Raw genomic sequence first — 9826 nt, forward strand, 5'->3', positions numbered from 1 at the left:
TCGTGTGTACAACCTCATCGTAGCTAGGGCCTTGCCTCCTCATACGTGCCCCTACTGTTACTATCAGACTTAGTACCATGACATTGATTTTAATATATTTTAAATATGATGATTTTTTTAGTGGTAAACCAAAACTTTATTGTGAAGTAGCAGCTGAGTTTATAGGAATGACAAACTGTTCATGGGGTAAACCCAGCCAAAAATGAAAATATTTTGTGCACGGGTGAGGCTGGCCTGGGACCGTGCACCCGAATTAGGCCCAAGCCAGTGTCGGGCCGGGCACATCCGAGGGGTGCTAGAAGTTTAGTCCCACCTCGCCAAGCGAGAGGAGCTTGCACCGGTTTATACACCGGGCTGAGCTTCCCCTCTCAAGTTCCTCTCTAAAGAAGGAAGCACATTGCCTAACCCTAACGGGCCCTGCCCTATGATGCCTACTAGAAGTCTATATTTACAATCCGTCGGGCCTGCATCCTGGCCCAATAAATGATTGGCTTACTAGCCGTATGCAGGTCGTTGAATTGTGTAATATGCATCTAGTAGGCGGGATTTTTTCGTATTTCATTTTTTGCATTTGTCACATGTCAATTATTTGTTGTTCTTCAAATCACCTCAGAAATTTGTATACAAGCTCACTAACATGTATACAAATTTCAAGAAGCCAATCTAAAATATAAAGAATTCTAAAGAATATAACACAACATGTTTTCACACATTTCTGACTTTATAACTGTCAAAACAAATAAAAGAGAAAAAATATATATGACTTAAAATTATATAAAACATAAATCTAAAAAGAAATATTATAATTAACAAGTGAAATGAAAGAGAACATATTATCTTGCATATTTTGAATTTTAAAACTATGGGAGTAAATGATAGAGGAAAATAGATTTGATTTTAAAATATTTCAAATATAAAAAAAAAAGAAATACCTAAACATTATGGCAATACACACGTGGTCAGGGAAGCAACAAAGAAAAAGAAACATGACAAGGAGGAATTGTAGATATCTCCTAAGCAAATCCTATCTGCAGTACAATAACATCTGCATTTTTTGATAAAAGAAGAGCATCACCCTTTCGATTTTCATTACTGAAAACCTCAAGCATCTAAAGCATCTACCATAGAACAAACTACTAGAACGATAATCCAGCAACAACAAAATAAAAAACAAGTCTGCAGCCTGCACCCACAAACACCAGGGAATTACATAGTTGAAACGATCATCAAAAGTTCAAAAACTACTGAAGCAGAGCAGCAACACTCAGGAACAACAGCTTCAGCAGGTAACATGGTCTTTTCCTCCTAGTTTTGCTACATTTGTCCTCCACCCCTGCGACGATGTGTTTACTTCACTTGCTGCTTGCTCTAGCAGTCTTGCTCCCAGCTCCAGCACCTTTTTTTGTGGCTCCTTTGTCTCCAAAATATACCAATCAACAATCCAATGGCTCATTAATTTGATTATAGAGAAAGTAGAAATGGGATTATTTTGAAAATAAAAGGATAACATATGCATTACATTAACAAGAGTAGTACATAACTTAACAAGTTGAACACGTCACATTTGCAGTACATAAACTTCATCAGTACATAACTTAACAGCAAATTAATACTGACTGCAGTTCTTTGTGTTTGATAGCATAGTACTATATAAACCAAAGTATTAAAAAGTACAGTAAATTTGCCTATACGTATGAGATACCATGGTTTTACTAAAACACAGTATTTTGGAGTATTGATAATACATACAACAGTTTGGATGTTGCCGCACAATGTTGTAAATTGTGCTGCCTAGCCATTCCATTTAAGCACTAAATGACTCTGTTTTGAAAAAAGAGGCTATAGTTTTTAATGCATAGAAATAACTACAGTTTTCCCAATACTATAGTATTAAAATCACAGTTGTTAGGGGAAACCACACAGCTCATTGTAAATAAAACAACGATAATCTAAAAAACTGATATATTCTCAAAGAACTTAGAAAATACTTTGCTATCCAACGTGGCCCACCTGATTCACACAGATAGACTAGCTGAAAACACTGACATGCCTTCACTCTGTCTTATTGTCCTTCAACTTCTTGATGCGCTGTGAGTGATGAATGCCCATACGGATGTAGGTCTTCGCTTCAATCTGCATGGTCCTGTCTCCAAGCCGCATGATCCCTGCCCCCACAATTTGCACGTCCGCTAGCTGCTCCTAGACAACATCTTCCTGCTCCTCCTCTCCATCACCATCGTCTAGCAGCACAACAACCTCCTCTTCCCCGCTCTCATCATTGCTTTGCTCCACATCTTCCCTATCACTCTCATCCTCGCGGTCTCCATGACGAGGAGGGAGTAGTTCACCCGCGGGGTTGATGGTATGTACTCGGAGTTATTTGTTTGATCTTTCTCTCTCGTGTTCTTGATTTGGCATGATCTTGATGTACTGCGAGCTTTGCTATTATAGTTGGATCTTATGATGTTTCTCCCCCTCTACCTTCTTGTAATGGATTGAGTTTTCCCTTTGAAGTTATCTTATCGGATTGAGTCTTTAAGGATTTGAGAACACTTGATGTATGTCTTGCATGTGCTTATCTGTGGTGACAATGGGATATTCACATGATCTACTTGATGTATGTTTTGGTGATCAAATTGTGGGTTCTGTGACTTTTTGAACTTATGGATAGGGGTTGGCACACGTTTTCGTCTTAACTCTCTGGTAGAAACTTTGGGGCACTCTTTGAAGTTCTTTGTGTTGGTTTGAATAGATGAATCTGAGACTGTGTGATGCATATCATACAATCAAACCTACAGATACTTGTGGTGACATTGGATTATCTAGGTGACATGAGGGTTTTGTTTGATGTGTGTCTTAAGGTGTTATTTTAGTATGAACTCTAGGGTTGTTTGTGACACTTATAGGAATAGCCCAATAGACCAATCAGAAAGAATAACTTTGAGGTGGTTTTGTACCCTACAATAATGTCTTCGTTTATCCTCCGCTATTAGTTACTTTGGAGTGACTCTTTATTGCATTTTGATGGATTGTTATATGATCAAATTATGTTATCATTGTTGAGTTAGCTTGCAGTAGTGAAAGTATGAACTCTAGGCCTTGTTTCGAAGAATTGCGATACCGTTTTTGCTCACTTTTGTTAGTTGTTACCTAGCTGTTTTTATATTTTCATATTACAAAAACCTACATCTACCATCCATATTGCACTTGTATCATCATCTCTTCGCCGAACTAGTGCACCTATACAACTTACCATTGTATTGGGTGTGTTGGGAACACAAGAGACTCTTTGTCATTTGGTTGCAGGGTTGTTTGAGAGAGACCATCTTCATCCATGCCTCCCATGGACTGATAAACCTTAGGTCATCCACTTGAGGGAAATTCCTTACTGTCCTACAAAACTCTGCGCTTCGAGGCCCAACACGAGTCTACAAGAATAAGGTTGCGTAGTAGACATCAAGCTCTTTTCTGGCGCCGTTGCCGGGGAGGTTAGTGCTTGAAGGTATATCTTTAGATCTTGCCATAAAATCTTTTAGTTTCTTGTTTTATCACTAGTTTAGTCTATAAAATAAAACTAAAAAAGGAATTGAGGTTGCCTTATATGCTTCATCTTTTTAATATGTTCCGTGAAAATAAGGATTCTGATAATTGTGCTCAATTGCTAGAGGAAGAATGCAATAAAACGTTTGACATACAATGTTTGAATGATGAGCATGATTGCAATGTTGTTAGTATGAATTCTTTGAATATCCATAGTACTAATGATGATTGCACTAGTCATGATAAAAATGTTTCTCATAAGCATGTCAATTTTTGTGTAGTGCATAGAGTTTGTTGTTACATACCAAAAAGGCAAGATAGATTTTGCAAGAGGCATAAGTATTTAGAAACTAAATGGTTGCAAGAGAAGCTAGATGTTTGTGCTAAAAAATAGTATCTTTCACCATCCTTGTGAACTTTGCAATGAACCTGGTCATTTAAATCTCCAATGCAAATTGTTTCGTGATCGAATCGTGTCCAAAAATTGTGATGACTTGATTTCCCTTACACATCATAATGAACTTAGTTTGCTTCTGGGATATGAAGAAATGAAATGTATAACTAATTGTATCCACAATATAACCTTATGAAATTTCTTAATTTTGATCTAGAGGAAATTTATATGTATTGTGCGGTTAATTGCATTGAGAATCCTTATATTGCCAATTACTTAAAGACGATAAAACTAATAGAAGATGAAGAGAATACAAATGAAGGGGAAGAGGTTTCCCAATATCCTCCTATTTTTTCTTATGATGAATCAGCTAACTAGGAGGAGCCTTTCATTCAACCAATCTCATCAATAAGGAGCTCCAAAAGGGTGATTAAACCCACACATGATGTGAAGAAGAAAAAGAAAAGATGGAGAAGAAAAGGTAAAAAGGTATCCCTCTCAAATGATGTTGCTCCTATTATTGTTATGCCTATTACTTATTGTGATGATTATGATTCGGAAAGTAATGATACTTGTTATAATCTTGTGAATCTTTTTTGCACCAACTTAGAAAATTGTGATGATAATAATTGCTATACTATTGGTGCTATCCATACTATTAACGATGAGATTGATTATGCTTACGATATGCAAAGGCCCAAGCTTGGGGATGCTATGTTTGATGAGAATGACATGTTTGAGAATTTATTTGCTGCAATTAATGTTTCTCTCAAGCTTGGGGATGCTTTGTTTAATGAAGGTGATATTTTTAGTCCCCCAAGTTTTGATTTGCAAATTTATTATGATGATAGCATGCCTCCTATTTATGATGATTGCAATATTTATGAAAGTGGGTTCGGAAGAGTTTCAACTTTAGATAATAATTATCCCACTATTTTGGAGGGTGTTGAATCTTATTATAATGATAAAAGTTGATTTGGAGAGGTCATGACTTTGTTTAATAAGGATTCCACTATCTTGGAAGAGGTTTCAATTGATTTCGATGAGAACAAAGTTGCTACTTATGATGATTATCGTGATGAAAATTATGTTATAAAAAGTGGTGATGATTATATTTACAAAACTTGTCTTGATTATTATTACCCTTTTCTGAACATTACTCTTTTAATGTGGAAACAATTTATAGTATTCGAGTTTTGTATGATACTCCCACTATTCCGAATGAGAAGAAGTTTCCTTATGAGGAAAGTAGTAAAAAATTTATGCTAGTAGATCATGAAAATAATGCTTATGTGATGGCTATATTGTTTAGTTCATTAATGATGCTACTGAAAATTATTATGAGGGAGGAATATATGCTTGTAGGAATTGCAATAATATCAAGTTTCCTCTCTATGTGTTGAAAGTTTTGAAGTCATGCTTGTTTTGTCTTCCTATGCTAGTTGATTCTTGCTACCATAAGTTGTTTGCTCATAAAATCCCTATGCATAGGAAGTGAGTTAGACTTAAATGTGCTTTCCACATATGTTTCATGATGCTCTCTTTGTGTTTCAATTCTTATCTTTTGTGTGAGCATCATTGGAATCATCATGCGTAGCTTAAAAGGCATTAAAGAAAAGCGCTTGTTGGGAGATAACCCACATTTACCCCTACTATTGTTGTGTTTTCACATGATTATGCTACTCTAGTAATCATGTTTTATAGCTTTTGTTTCAATAAAGTGCCAAGTAAAGTCTCTAGGATAGTGTGGATGATAGTTAATTCAATTCTCTCCAAAATCAGAAACTTTTGTGCTCAGTCATAGAATTATTAAAAATCACTAGAGCATCGAACAATTCTGAATTATTTTATAGTACCTTGATATGCAAATTTTCTACATTTCCCTAATTCTTCAGAATTTTTGGAGTTACAGAAGTATGATTTCAATTCAGATCTTTACAGACGGTTCTGTTTTTTGACAGTTTCCGTTTTCAATGCATAGTTTGCTTGTTTTCTAGTCTCTATGGCTTATATTGCTTAATATAAACTATAGAAATGATAAGGTACAGTAGGCATCATGTGACAAAAATTATGAATCTTGTCTTGACAGTACCAAAGTGAATGGTTTGTTTTATTATACTAACGAAGCTTACGAGTTTTCTGTTGAGTTTTCTGTTGTGAAGTTTTCATGTTTCGGGTATGTTTTGCTGGGCTACGGAATAAGGATTTACAAGGGCATAATCTTGTTGATTCCCAAGGCAACCCAAGGTAATATTCAAGGACACCCAGGAGCCTAAGCTTGGGGATGCCCCGTATGGCATCCCCTCTTTCGCCTTCGTTCATCAGTTACCTTATTTGGAGCTATATTTTTATTCACCACATGATATGTGTTTTGCTTGGAGCGTCATTTTATTTTATTAGGGTTTGCTTACTGTTTGAATAAAATATTAAGAACTGAAATACTTAAATGAGAGAGAGTCCTCCCATGGCTAAATAATTATTTGACTACTCATTGATCTTCACTTATATCTTTTTGGAGTAGTTTGTCATTTACTCACGTGCTTCACTTATATCCCATGAGTAAATGCTTGAATGAATTGAATATCATAAACCTGAAATTATATATGTTGCATATGCTTATCCCGTGGGGAGTAATGACTTCACATATAAGAAGTAGAGGTGGTAAATTTATTGAAAGTTAGCAAACATAGTATTGGTCACTTGAACAATTCATGAAAGATTATTGAAGGAAGAGAGATTTCACATATCAAAATACTATCGTGGACATCATCTATGATTGTGAGCCGCATTAATTATTTCCAAACATGAGCAAATTAGTTGAAGTTGAACAAGGAAGATATCTTAATGAGTTATGCTTGGGTATATTTGTATAGAAGTTATATTGTTATGGATCCTCCAACATGTGGTGCTTGCTATTTAGAATCTTTTGCTAGCCTAAATTTCTGTACTAACCGGGATTACTGCTTGTGCATCCAAATTCCTTGAACCAAGTTTCTTCCATGAGTGTCGAACATATCTTCCTATATGCGGCATTTACCTGCCGTTCCAAGTAAATTTGCATGTAACAAACTCTAAACCTTCAAATAATAATATGTTTTGTATGCCCGAATCGCTCATGTAGCGACTAGGCACTAATAGAAAAAGGGTCATTCGTCCCAGTTCGCGAGGGCCATTTTTCCCGGTTCCCAAACCGGGACTAAAGGGTCGGTACTAAAGCCCTATACCTTTAGTCTCGGTTCGCCCAGGAACCAGGACAGATGGGGCTCAACATGGCCGCTGCCGCTTGCCTAGGCAGGGGGCCTTTTGTCCCGGTTGGTGCCACCAACCAGGACCAAAAGGCTTCCACGCGTCAGCAGTTGAGGGCTGGGTTTTTTGTTTTTTCTAAAGGGGGGGGGGTTGGTGGTGAGGGAGTCCTAGATTAGGGGGTGTCCGGATAGCCGGACTATAACCTTTGGCCGGACTCCTGGACTATGAAGATACAAGACTGAAGACTTAATCCTGTGTCCGGATGGGACTTTCCTTGGCGTGGAAGGCAAGCTTGGCGATACGGATATGTAGATCTCCTCCCATTGTAACCGACTCTGTGTAACCCTAGCCCTCTCCGGTGTCTATATAAACCGGAGGGTTTTAGTCCATAGGACGAACAACAATCATACCATAGGCTAGCCTCTAGGGTTTAGCCTCTCTGATCTCGTGGTAGATATACTCTTGTACTACCCATATCATCAATAGTAATCAAGCAAGAGTAGGGTTTTACCTCCATCAAGAGGGCCCGAACCTGGGTAAAAACATTGTGTCCCTTGTCTCCTGTTACCATCCGCCTAGACGCACAGTTCGGGACCCCCTACCCGAGATCCGCCGGTTTTGACACCGACATTGGTGCTTTCATTGAGAGTTCCTCTGTGTCGTCATCTTTAGGCCCGATGGCTCCGCCGATCATCAACAACGATGTGGTCCAGGGTGAGGCCTTTCTCCCTGGACAGATCTTCATATTCGGCGGCTTTGCACTGCGGGCCAATTCGCTTGGCCATCTGGAGCAGATCGAAAGCTACACCCCTGGCCATCAGGTCAGATTTGGAAGTTTGAACTACACAGCTGACATCCACGAGGACTTGATCTTCGACAGGTTCGAGCCACAACCGAGCGTGCCGCACTGTCACGATGGGTATGATCTAGCTCTCCCGCCGAATAGTGCCCAAGAGGCCGCCCCAGCGTCCGCTCCGACCTTTAACTCGGAGCCAACTGTGCCAATCGAGGACGAATGGTTGGACACCTCCTCGGGGGCTGCAATCTCTACGGCGATCGAGCTGAATACCAGCCTTGTCCTTTGCGAAGCTCGTGACTCCAAGGTGCCGGACTCCTTTCCAGACTCCGAACCTTCCGCGCCCCTGCCGATCGAACCCGATCGGGCGCCGGTCACGGAGTTCGCCGCCACGGACATCTTTCAGCACTCGCCCTTCGGCGACATTCTGAATTCACTAAAGTCTCTCTCTCTCTTTATCAGGAGAGCCCTGGCCGGACTATGGTCAGCAAGGTTGGGATGCGGACGACGAATAAATTCAAAGCCCACCCACCACCCACTTCGTAGGCACTCTCGATGATTTAACCGACATGCTCGACTTCGACTCCGAAGACATCGACAGTATGGACGACGATGCAGGAGACAACCAAGAACCAGCGCCTATAGGGGATTGGAATGCCACCTCGTCATACGACATATACATGGTCGACACCCCAAAAGAAGGGAATGGCGATGGAACAACGGAGGATGACCCCTCCAAGAAGCAGCCTAAGCGCCGGCGTCAGCGGCGCCGCTCTAAATCCTGCCAAAGCAAAAACGACGATTCCAGCACGGGAGATAATAACACCCCGGACAGTGCCGAAGACAACCCCCTCCAGCAGGATTCAGCATAGGAGGATGGAGAAGCCATCCCTCATGAGAGAGCGGCAGACAGAGAGGTAGAGGACGATAATTACATGCCTCCGTCCGAAGACGAGGCAAGCCTCGACGACGATGAATTTGTCGTGCCTGAGGATCCCGTCGAACAAGAGTGTTTTCAATGCGGGCTTATGGCCACGGCGAGCAGCCCCAAGAAAAAAACAGCAGCAGCTTAGAGCTGACCAAGATTTGCTAGCCGACAGATGGACTGAAGTCCTTGCGGCCGAAGAGTACAGACTCGAACGCCCCTCCAAAAGCTACCCAAAGCGCAGGCTACTACCCCGATTAGAGGAGGAAGCACCTAAACCTACACGACCAGCGCACGACGCGGCCGACCGTCCACCTCGTGGCCGCGACAGAGAGGCCTCTCGGCCATCCACTCAAGCCGCAACCCGGCGTCGCTCCAAAAATACCAAGGCACGGGGAACTGCGCCAGACCTGCGAGACATATTGGAGGACAAGGCAAGGCAAACAAGATCGATCTACGGATCATGTGGGAACCCCACGACACGTGACGATAACCGTCACGCCGGATATGGCAAATACAGCTAGGCCGAACACAGCAGACAAAGCTCATATGAGCTACGTCGTGATATAGCCCAGTACAGAGGCGCCGCACACACACTATGCTTCACAGATGAAGTAATGGATCATCAAATCCCTGAGGCTTTTAAACCCATAAACATTGAATCATACGATGGCACAACAGATCCTGCGGTATGGATCGAGGATTATCTCCTCCATATCCACATGGCCCGCGGTGATGATCTACACGCTATCAAATACCTCCCACTCAAGCTTAAAGGCCCAGCTCGGCATTGGCTTAACAGCTTGCCAGCAGAGTCAATTGGTTGCTGGGAGGACCTGGAATCCGCATTCCTCGACAATTTCCAGGGCACCTATGTGCGACCACCAGACGCCGATGACCTAAGACACATAATTCAGCAGCCAGA

This window comes from Triticum dicoccoides, chromosome 2B (assembly GCF_002162155.2).
Source record: "Triticum dicoccoides isolate Atlit2015 ecotype Zavitan chromosome 2B, WEW_v2.0, whole genome shotgun sequence".
Lineage (NCBI taxonomy): Eukaryota > Viridiplantae > Streptophyta > Magnoliopsida > Poales > Poaceae > Triticum > Triticum dicoccoides.